The sequence below is a fragment of the Macaca nemestrina genome, chromosome 8 (assembly GCF_043159975.1).
Source record: "Macaca nemestrina isolate mMacNem1 chromosome 8, mMacNem.hap1, whole genome shotgun sequence".
Taxonomy (NCBI): Eukaryota; Metazoa; Chordata; class Mammalia; order Primates; family Cercopithecidae; genus Macaca; species Macaca nemestrina.
This window is the reverse complement of record NC_092132.1, coordinates 34,493,467-34,503,840: the sequence shown is the minus strand read 5'-3', so window position 1 is coordinate 34,503,840 and position 10,374 is coordinate 34,493,467. Positions and strand designations below refer to the sequence as shown.

Here is a 10,374-nt window from a genome sequence, read left to right as displayed (position 1 = left end):
TATTGATAAGATGTAATTGAAATGGGCTACAACATAATATGTGTCATGAAAGACAATGTCTAGTGATGAGTTAGCTAGTACAATACTGGTCAGACCTCTTAATGTAAAAAGGGATATAAATCCCAGGGATCAAAGAATTGTGGGGATTTGATGTTGCTGCCATGTAGTGAAGCTAACCAGCTAAAGACTTTGACGCCAGTGGGGAGGGCAATAATTGCAATAATCATAGTGGCAGAGGTGAAGTATGCTCGTGTATGTACATCTATTCCTACTGTAAGTATGTGATGAGACCATATGATAAATCCTAAGAAACCAATTGATACTATGGCTCATTCTATGCCCGTGTACACAAATGGTTCCTTTTTTCCAGAATACTGTGTTACGATGTGGGAGATTATCCGGAAGCCTTGTAGGATAAGGATATAGACTTCGGGGTGGCCAAAAAATCAGAATAAGTGTTGATACAGGACAGGGTCACCTCTACCAGCTGGGTCAAACAAAGTAGTGTTGAGATTATGGTCAGTTAATAGTATAGTAATGCCGGCCGCTAGGACTGGAAGAGAAAGTAGAACTACTGTAATTAGGACTGATCAGACGAAGAGGGGTGTGTGATGCTGGGATATGACTGGGGGATTCATGATTGTGGTAGTAAAATTAACAGCTCCTAGAATAGAAGAGATGTCTGCTAAATTAAGTGAGAAGATGATCAGGTCTACAGAGGATCCTGCGTGTTACCTTTCCTGTTAAGGGAGGATAAACTGTCCAGCGGGTCCCACCGGCAGCCTCTACCATTGAGGACGCAAATAATAGTAGGAAACGGGGTAGGCAGGGGTCGGGGGGAGAAGTCAGAAAATCATGTTATTTATTCGGGGGAAATGCCACAACGGGAGCGCCAATTATGAGAGAAACTGATCAGTTGCCGAAACCTCCGATTATGATTGGTATAACTATAAAGAAAATTATGATAAATGTGTGGACGGTAACAAAAACGTTGTAAATTTGATAATCTTCTAACAGAGTACCTGGTTGTCCCGGTTCTGCTCGAATAAGGAGGCTTAAGGCTGTGCCCGCCATCCCTGTTCATGCTCAGAATAGTAAGTATAATGTTGCAATGTCTTTGTGGTTAGCTGAAAACAATCAACGGTTGATGAACGTAAGTGGAGTGAAAAAGGTAAAATGGCTGAGTAAGCATTAGACTGTAAATCTGAAGACAGAAGTTAAGGCCTCTTTTCACCAGTCCCGAGGTGATTTTCATGTTGAATTCAACATGAAAATGCAGACGAAGTTCAAAGGAGCAGCTTCAATCCTGCTGGGGCTTCTCCCGCCTTTTTTCCCAGCGTTGGGAGAAGCAGATTGAAGCCAGTTGATTAGGGTGTTTAGCTGTTAACTAAATTTTCGTGCGTTTAATTTCACCAAGCTAGCGAGGGCTTCGCTTAATTAAAGTGGTTGATTTGCGTTCAATTGATGCAGAGTGGAGTTTTGCAGTCCTTAGGTTTGTTGCAGAAATTAAGTATAATTTACTTGCTAAAGGCTTTGAAGGCCATTGGTCTCATTTAACCTGAATTTCTAGATCACAGCTAGTGTTAATGGAGAAATAGGTAAGAGGAGGGTAGAGGAGATTATAAGTGGGGGGAGGGTTAATATGGACTTTCTGTTTTTGAACTGTCATTTTATTTTTATGTTATTAGATGTGGCGAATATTGTCACTGAGGTGGAGTAAATTACACATATGTAAAAGTATAGGTTGAGTAGGGTTATACTATTTATAATGGCTGGGGCAATAAGACTCATTTTTTGTAAGTTCTTGGATGGTAACTCATTTAGGGAGAAATCCTAACAGGGGTAAACCTCCTAGGGATAATAAAATTAATGGATTATAGGTGTTAGTCATGTTGGTTTATTTCAGGTGTGGAATAATGATAGGGTTGTACTGCTTGTGCTCAGATTGAGTGCTGGAAATGCGGTAATTGTTAGAATAAAGTAAATAATTGGGTTGAAAATAATGCCTGGGTTCTATATTAGTACTGCTAACAGTCAATCCATATGGGTAACTGAAGAGTAGGCTAGGATTTTGAGCATTTGTGTTTGATTGAGTCCTCCTCAGCTGCCTACTATAATGAATAAGATTGAGATAAGAGAATGCTTGTGTTTATTGATGAAAATATTTAAAATATAATTGTAATAGGAGCTAGTTTTTGTCATGCAAAGAGAAGTAAACCAGACATTAGGGAAGTTCCTTGGGTTACTTCTGGGCTATTCCTAGTTTTATTACTAGGGCTGTTAGCATTATTAAAGATGAAAATTGGTTAATTTTCATCAAATTACAGCCTTACACTGGCTGTGGGTTTGTCACAGATGGCTTTAGTTACATTACAATGTTTCTTCTATGTCAATTTTCTCGAGTTTTAATCATAATGGAATGCTGGATTATGTCAAATGCTTTTGCTGCATCTATTGAGATGATCATGTATTTTTTGTATTTAATTCTGTTTATGTGTGGTATCACATTTATTGATGTGTGTGTTAAACCATCCCTGCATCACTGGTATGAAACTAACTTAATCATGGTGGATTATCTTTTTAATATGCTGATGGATTTGATTAGTATTTTGTTAAGGATTTTTTGCATCTGTATTCTGTCAGGGATATTGGTCTGTAGGTTTTTGTTTTGTTTGGTTTTGTTTTTTCTGTTATGTCCTTTCCTTATTTTGGTATTAGGGTGACACTGGCTTCATAGAATTATTTACAGAGAGTTCGCTCCTTCTCTATCTTGTGGAATTGTCAATATGATTAGTACCAATTTTTCTTTTAATTTCTCATAGAATTTAGCTGTGAATTTGGTCTGGAACTTTATTTTGTTGACATTTTTTCTAATTACTATTTCAATCTCACTGCTTGCTATATATCTGTTTGGAGTTTTTATTTCTTCCTGTTTTAATCTAAGAAGGTTGTATATTTCCAGGAATTTATCTATCTCCTCTAGGTTTTCTAGTTTGTGTGCATAAAGGTGTTCACAGTAGCCTTGTATGGTCTGTGGTATTTCTGTGGTGTTGGTTTTAGTAATTCCCGTTTGATTTCTAATGGAGCTTATTTGGATCTACTCTCTTCTTGGTTAATCTCTCTACTGGTCTATCAATTTTATTTATCATTTAAATAAAAAGGTTTTAGTTTCATTTATCTTTTGTATTTGTTTGTTTCATTTAGTTCTGCTCTGATCTTTAACTCTTTTCCTCTGCTGGGTTTGGGTTTGGTTTGTTCATGTTTCTCCAGTTCCTTGAGGGGTGACAGTAGATTGTCTATTTCTGCTCTTTCAGACTTTTTGATGTAAGCATTAAGGCAATTAACTTTCCCCTTAACACCCCCATTGCTATATTTCAGAAGTTTTGATAGGTTGTGTCACTATTATCATTCAGTTCGAATAATTTTTTAATTATAATCTTGATTTCATTGTTGACCCAATGATCATTCAGGAGCAGGTTATTTAATTTCCACGAATATGCATGGTCTTGAGAGTTCTTTTTGGAGTTGTTTTTCAGTTTTATTCCACTGTAGTCTGAGGGAGTATTTGACACAATTTTAATTTTCTTAAATTTACCGAGACTTGTTTTGTGGTGGTCAAGTCAAATAGTCTATCTTGCAGAATCTTCCATGTGTTGATGAATAAAATGTATATTCTGCTGCTGTTGGGTAAAATGTTCACAAATATCTGTTAAGTCCATTTGTTCTAGTGCATAGTTAAAATCCATTGTTTCTTTGTTGACTTCCTATCTTGATGACCTCTCTGGTGCTGTCAGTGGAGTATTGAAGTCCCTAAGTATCATTGTGTTGCTGTCTATGTCATTTCTTAGGTTTAGTAGTAATTGTTTTATAAATTTGGGATCTCCAGTGTTAGGTGCATGTATATTTAAGATTGTAAGATTGTAATATTTTCCTGTTGGCCAAGTCCTTTTATCACATATAATGGCCCTCTTTGTCTTTTCTCAATGTTATTGCTTTAAAGTTTGTTTTGTCTGGTGTAATAATAGGTACTCTTGCTCACTTTTGGTGTTTATTTTCTTGAAATATCTTCTTCTACCCCTTTATCTTAAGTTTACATGAGTACTTCTGTGTTAGATGAGTCTCTTGAAGACAGCAGATACTTGGTTGGTGAATTCTTACCCATTCTGTCATTATGTATCTTTTAAGTGGAGCATGTAGGTCACTGGCATTCAATGTCACAATTAAGATGTGAGGTATTAGGTAGGTGCAAAAGTAATTGCAGTTTTTCCATTACTTTTCAATGGCAAAAACCACAATTACTTTGCACCAACTGAATACTGTTGCATTCATTGTGCTATTTGTTGCCTGAATTTTTCTTTTTTTTTTTTTTTTTGCATTGTGTTGTTTTATAGGTCTTGTGAAATTTATGCCTTAAGAAGATTCTATGTTGGTGTATTTCAAGGATTCATTTTAAAATTCAGATTTCCTTTAAGCATTTCTTGTAGTGCTGTCATGGTAGTGGCAAATTCTCTCAGCATGTATTTGTCTGAAAAAGACTGTATCTTTCCTTTGTTTATGTAGCTTAGTTTCACTAGAAACAAAATTCTTGGCTGATAATTGTTTTGTTTAAGGAGAGTGAAGATAGTGCCCCAATTTCTTCTAGCTTGTAGGGTTTCTGTTGAGGAATTTGCTGTTAATCTGATAGGTTTTCCTTTATAGGTTACCTAGTGCTTTTTTCTCCCAAAATATTATTTCCTTTGTCTTGACTTTGGATAACCTATGAGGACTATGTGCCTAGGTGAAGATCTTTTTTTAATTAATTTCTCAGGTTTTCTTTGAACTTTTTGTATTTGGATGTTTAGATCTCAAGCAAGGATTGGGAAGTTTTCCTCAATTATTTCCTTAAATATACTTTCCAAACTTTTAGATTTCTCTTCTTCCTCAGGAGTGCCAATTAATCTTAGGTTTGGTCAATTAACATAACCCCAAACTTCTTGGAGGTTTTGTTCATTTTCTTTAAAGTCCTTTTTTCTTTGTCTTCATTGTATTGGGTTAATTAAAAAACATTGTCTTTAAGCTCTGAAGTTTTTTCTTTGCTTGTTCAATTATATTGCTACACTTTCCAGTGCATTTTGCATTTCTTTAAGTGTGTCCTTCATTTCCAGAGGTTGTGATTTTTTATTATTTATGCTATCTATTTCACTGAATATTTTTTCCTTCGCATCTTATATTATTTCTTTGATTTCATTCAGTTGGACTTCACCTGTGGTACCTCTTCGATTAGCTTAATTAATAATCAACCTCCTGAACTTTTTTGGAATTGTATTCATCAGCTTCTGCTGTATAACAAACTACCACACAATCTAGTTTCTAAAACAATGTTCCTTATAAATTCTGTGTTTGCAGGGAAAATTCTGCTGATTCTAAGTAGTCTCTGGGTTATCAACCATGCATGTGTGGTCAGCTTCAGGTTGGCCTGTAGGTGTTGATAATTTTTGGCTGGACTTTGACACTTTTAGGTTATCAGCTATGAAAACTTTTGTTGTTTATCTCTGTTCCATATGTCTAGTCTTCTGTCAGGATAACTCAGATATGATTTTATGGTAATGGCAGGGGAGTAGGTGAACACTAAAAATATTCAAGGTCTTTTATGGCCTAGATAGCTCCTGTCATGTCATTTCCACCTTATTTTATTGACTAATGCATATCATAATGATGCAACTCAAAAGACCATCTCAGAATTAAGAGGTGTCAAACTAGACTCTCCATCTTGATGGTAGGAGACTAAAAATCATGATCCAAAAGCTTAGAATTCAGGAAGGTTTTATGACTTGAGCCATTTTTTATAGTTAATATACCAAAGCAGTCTAGCAACAAAATTGCAGTGAGATAATTTAAAATAGAATTTCAATTATTATGATATAGGAGATCAGGGAGGTTTAATATAGAAAAAAATCTCTGCATTTCAATAGTAATTGAAAATGTCTTGAGTTGGAACCAGGTAAAATAACCACAGTTTTATAAAGTCATACTCATACATATTTAATGGTAATATCCCATATTTTGGTGATAGTTATTATTTTATAATGTTTAATAAAATATTATATATAATAAATGCACATGTAGAAAACTATATATAATGTTACCACTCACTATATGCAATTTTACTGCTCACTAATTTTCACAACTGAACACCATTGTAAAAACTATCATTTTTCTACTCTTGTCTTCCAAACTCAAGATCCTTATTTAATATTTGAATGTTCCTCTAGCATATGTTATTTTTCCTTTGTTATTTTCTAAATTTTTCATGTCATGGAAATGTAGGCAGCTGAAATGGTGAGCCATTTGAGTTGTATGAAGACTATTTAGAAGTAAATAGTAGTCACTTGATACTTATTCAGTTATTCAGTAGCTTGGAAAATTGTTATTTCCTTAATTTTGAGGGAGAATAAGAGAGAACAGAGTTAAAACATACTCAGCATCACTGACATCTAGTAATTTTGCAGAAGAGATTTAAAAAATAGAATAATTTAAAAAGAAAGCACTGTGTAAATAGCACAGGTGGACATCAGCAACCTCACTTGGCCCAGACTGGACCTCATTGGTCAGGAGATTTCAGCAAGTTCATAAATTCACTTACACTCAGTATCCCAAGGAAACATGAATTTCAGCTAAATGTAACTGCAAGCACTGTGAGATGGTCTTTTATAGAGTGAGAATGAGTGTGAATTTGTAAACATGCAAAAAACAGCCTATGTTTGTGCACAAAGGCATTTGAGCTTAGATGCTAGTAGTTTATAGAAATTAGTGGGAATGGCAACTGCTTAATATTGTAATCTGGAGAAAGTTGAGTACATATTCTCTCTGTCGAATGGAAGAGGGTACCATATTCCAGCAGGCTAGTTGCCAGGCAACCTGAGAAAAGCTCTTAAAGTAGCAAACATATATATATATAGAGAGAGAGAGAAATTAAACAGACAAATTTTCCCTTATGGCAACATCTGCCTAACCCTCTAAAGTGACAAGAGAAACATTACTTTTGTGGGTAATAATAGACATATCACAAGAATAACACAAGAATAAGCTTTTATTTTCAGAAATCTTGTGCTTTGTCAAGCTTGATATATGTGTTATTTTTAATTTTCAAAGAAAATCTTCTAGGTATATATTATCTCTCCTATTTTAAAACTGGGGAAATTCAGAGCAGGCTATTTCCAAAGACTTTACAATCAGCAAATGGAGTTGATATCCTTACCCACATCTTTATAAACCCCAAATAAAAATGATTGCCACTTTAAGATTTCAGGGGCACAGAGGATGCCATATCCAAATTTATAACAGAGATACATATATTTCTTGTAAGAAATTGTTAATGAGAATGGATTTTAGCAAAGAAAATGATAGTATTTTCTCTACTGAGCTGATAGGTGAAAGGGTAAAGAAACGCAATTGGAATTGGCACTTGAATAAAGACAAAGATATCCAACTGAAAAGAATAAATGATAACAATTAGTAATGTTCAATTGCCCTATTAATATCTTCCAGTTCAGTAAAGTAGTTATCCTCAAAACATTAGTGATATAGTTCAGCCATCTAGCTATTTATTACACGTTCCACCTTACAGCAATCCTACTTCCTAAACCATGAGTATTATTAGTATTACTGCCTATATAGAAAGGGCATTGATAGTATTTCAGCACAGGCTATGGTAATGAGATGACCTTATTGAAAGACAGCTTCCAAGTGACTTTTTGTGAGGTAATAAAAAAGACTGCAATATAATTATTCAAACTCACAAGTAAATTATTTCTGTTGCTTATCAAGATGGAATAATAAGTAATTAAACCTTCCTGTCCACGATAATATCTAAAAATGGACAAACTGTGAAACATCAGTTTTTGACACTGGACATCGAGCAGTGCAGGGTAATAATCCATGGGATAGGGTAAGCAAATTATTTAAGGCAAATCTTTGTTCCAGCTCATTGCCTGGAAAGAGTTCCAGGCCACAGGGAAAGGAGGGTAATCAGGGGGGAGCCTGACTGTCTCTGTGGGTTAAAGAGACCAATCTGAGTGTTTATGAGACTAAAGTAGGTTAATTTTGTAGGGCATAATTCCAGGGAAGAGAGAGTTGTACTGAGAGCGCTAAGAAGATATGCAAAGGGAACCTCTCAATTCTTCACTTAAATATTGATCTGCTAATGCATGTGATGAAACTACCTTAGGCAGAGACAATATTTTCCCCCCAAAACAGAGGGAACAATGCCTAGTGCCATCCTTGGTTCTGGAATGGTTCCTATTTCACTATCCAGAGTAAATCACCTCATAATCCCAGGGACAAATGAATATACTGTAGTTCTCAGAAGGATATTCCCTCAGTAGTATGTCAACATTAGCTGTAAGTTAGAAACTATACTGGTCCTACATAAAATCCTTAAAAGCATGGCTCAAAAGGATCAAACTGCTATCAAGTAACTGTACCTCAGAACAAAGTTCAAGAACATGTATAGGTATATAAAAATCATCCAGCACCCAGCAAGTTAAAAATACCAATGCCAAGATTACAATTTTTAAAAATCCAAGCACTCAAATAAGAAGGAAAACATAACCCATAATAAGGAGAAAATTTAAATGATAGAATCAGGCCGGAAATCATAGAGATGACATTACAGCAGAAAATAGGTATTTAATTTTTTTTTTTTAATACCTGACCAACTAAACAATTAGTCATTTGAAGGATTTGGAATATATTTATCTGTGTGAGTTTTGTATTGCTGCTGTAACAAATAACTTTAAGCTGAATGGCTTAAAGCAACCTAGGTTTGTTTTATTATAGTACAGTTCTGGAGGTCAGAAGTCTGCAATGAGTCTTACAGGGCTAAAGTCAAAGTGTTTATAGGGCTATTTTCCTTCTGGAGGCCCTAGGGGAGAATTCTTTCCTCTGACATTTTCAGCTTCTAGAGACTGTTCATGACCCATTCCTCCATCTTCATATCCAACTTTGTAGCATATTTTTTCTTTCTCTGACCTCCTGCCTCTTTCTTATCATGATAGAACTATGTGATTATCCTTATAAGAAGGAGGCAGGACATCAGAGAGAGAGAAAAAAAAATGTGCTTATGTTTTGATTATGTTGTGCTCTCCCAGAAAATCCAGAATGATGCTTCTATCTCAAGATCTTTAATTCAATCACATCTGAAAAGGCCCTTACGCACTATAAGGTAACCTATTTGCAGGTTCTTAAGATTAGAATGGGGCCACCTTTCAGAAGAGGCATTGTTCTATCACTCTTTCCCTCCTGTGAGGCAAAGTGGTCATTCAAATATATTTTCCAAAGCTCTTCCCACTTGGAGGATTTCACTTTTCTGTCTGTCGGTGCCACCCCAGAAGGTAGTTGAACTATGCCAGCAGTCCGGTTCCAACAGTTGAGAGCATACTGTGTAAAACAAGCTCATTTTTTTTCCTCTTTTAATCTGGGGTTAGGAAACTCCTTATTAGGCCACATGCATGTGTGGACAGTGGAATGGTGATGCAGCAAGCAGATGTGTCCTGAGAATCGGAGCCCCCTGCTCACACAACTTACTCATTTGTCACAACCTATTGAAGCCTAATTTCATACACACTTACACATGTACATATATCTTTCATTTCATAATGGATTCCTGCTGCACGTGATTAGCACTATGGTTTGATGGATCCTCATTGCCACAGAGGTTGTAGAGTAACTTGGTGCCCCATTATTAAACAATTAGTCTTTACCAGGGTTCTGTACCAAGCAATGAGCTGGTTCCCAAAAGAATACTATGCAGCCATAAAAAAGAATGAAATCATTTCCTTTCAAGCAACATGGATACAACTGGAGGGCATTATCCTAAGAAAATTAACACAGGAGTAGAAAATCAAATGTCACCTGTTCTCATTTATAAGCAGGAGCTAAATATTGGGTACACGTGGTCATAAAGATGGCAACATTAGACACTGGGGACTATTGCTAGAGGGGGGAAGGTGGGAAGGAGTATTCATTGAAAAATTACCTATTGGGTACTATGCTCCCTACCTGGGTGATGGGATCATTTATACACCAAACCTCAGGAACACACGGTATACCCATGTAACAAACCTGTACATGGGCCTCCTGAAGCTAAAACGAAAGTAAAAGAAACAAAAGGAAAATATTAACCATAGAGAAGAACATAAACACTTGTCTCAAAACCCAAGAGTTTTATGCTGTGATTCTTTTGAGTCTCTACACAGCATCCTTACCTTGGACACATTCAGACAAACTGAGTCTGATGTGTCATAAGGCCTGTGTGGCAGGGGGACTGGCACAGCCTTATGAACATGCTGCAGAGGTCTCTTTTGCTCTAAGCCCTACTCATTTTTCGCAGCTTTA

At 35.9% G+C, this 10,374-nt stretch overlaps 1 pseudogene; it reads right to left on the bottom strand.

Annotated features, from left to right (window-relative positions):
- Positions 1-446: 446 nt before the first annotated feature.
- Positions 447-10,374, bottom strand: part of LOC139355574 (cytochrome c oxidase subunit 1-like) — a 29,461-nt pseudogene continuing 19,533 nt past the window's right edge.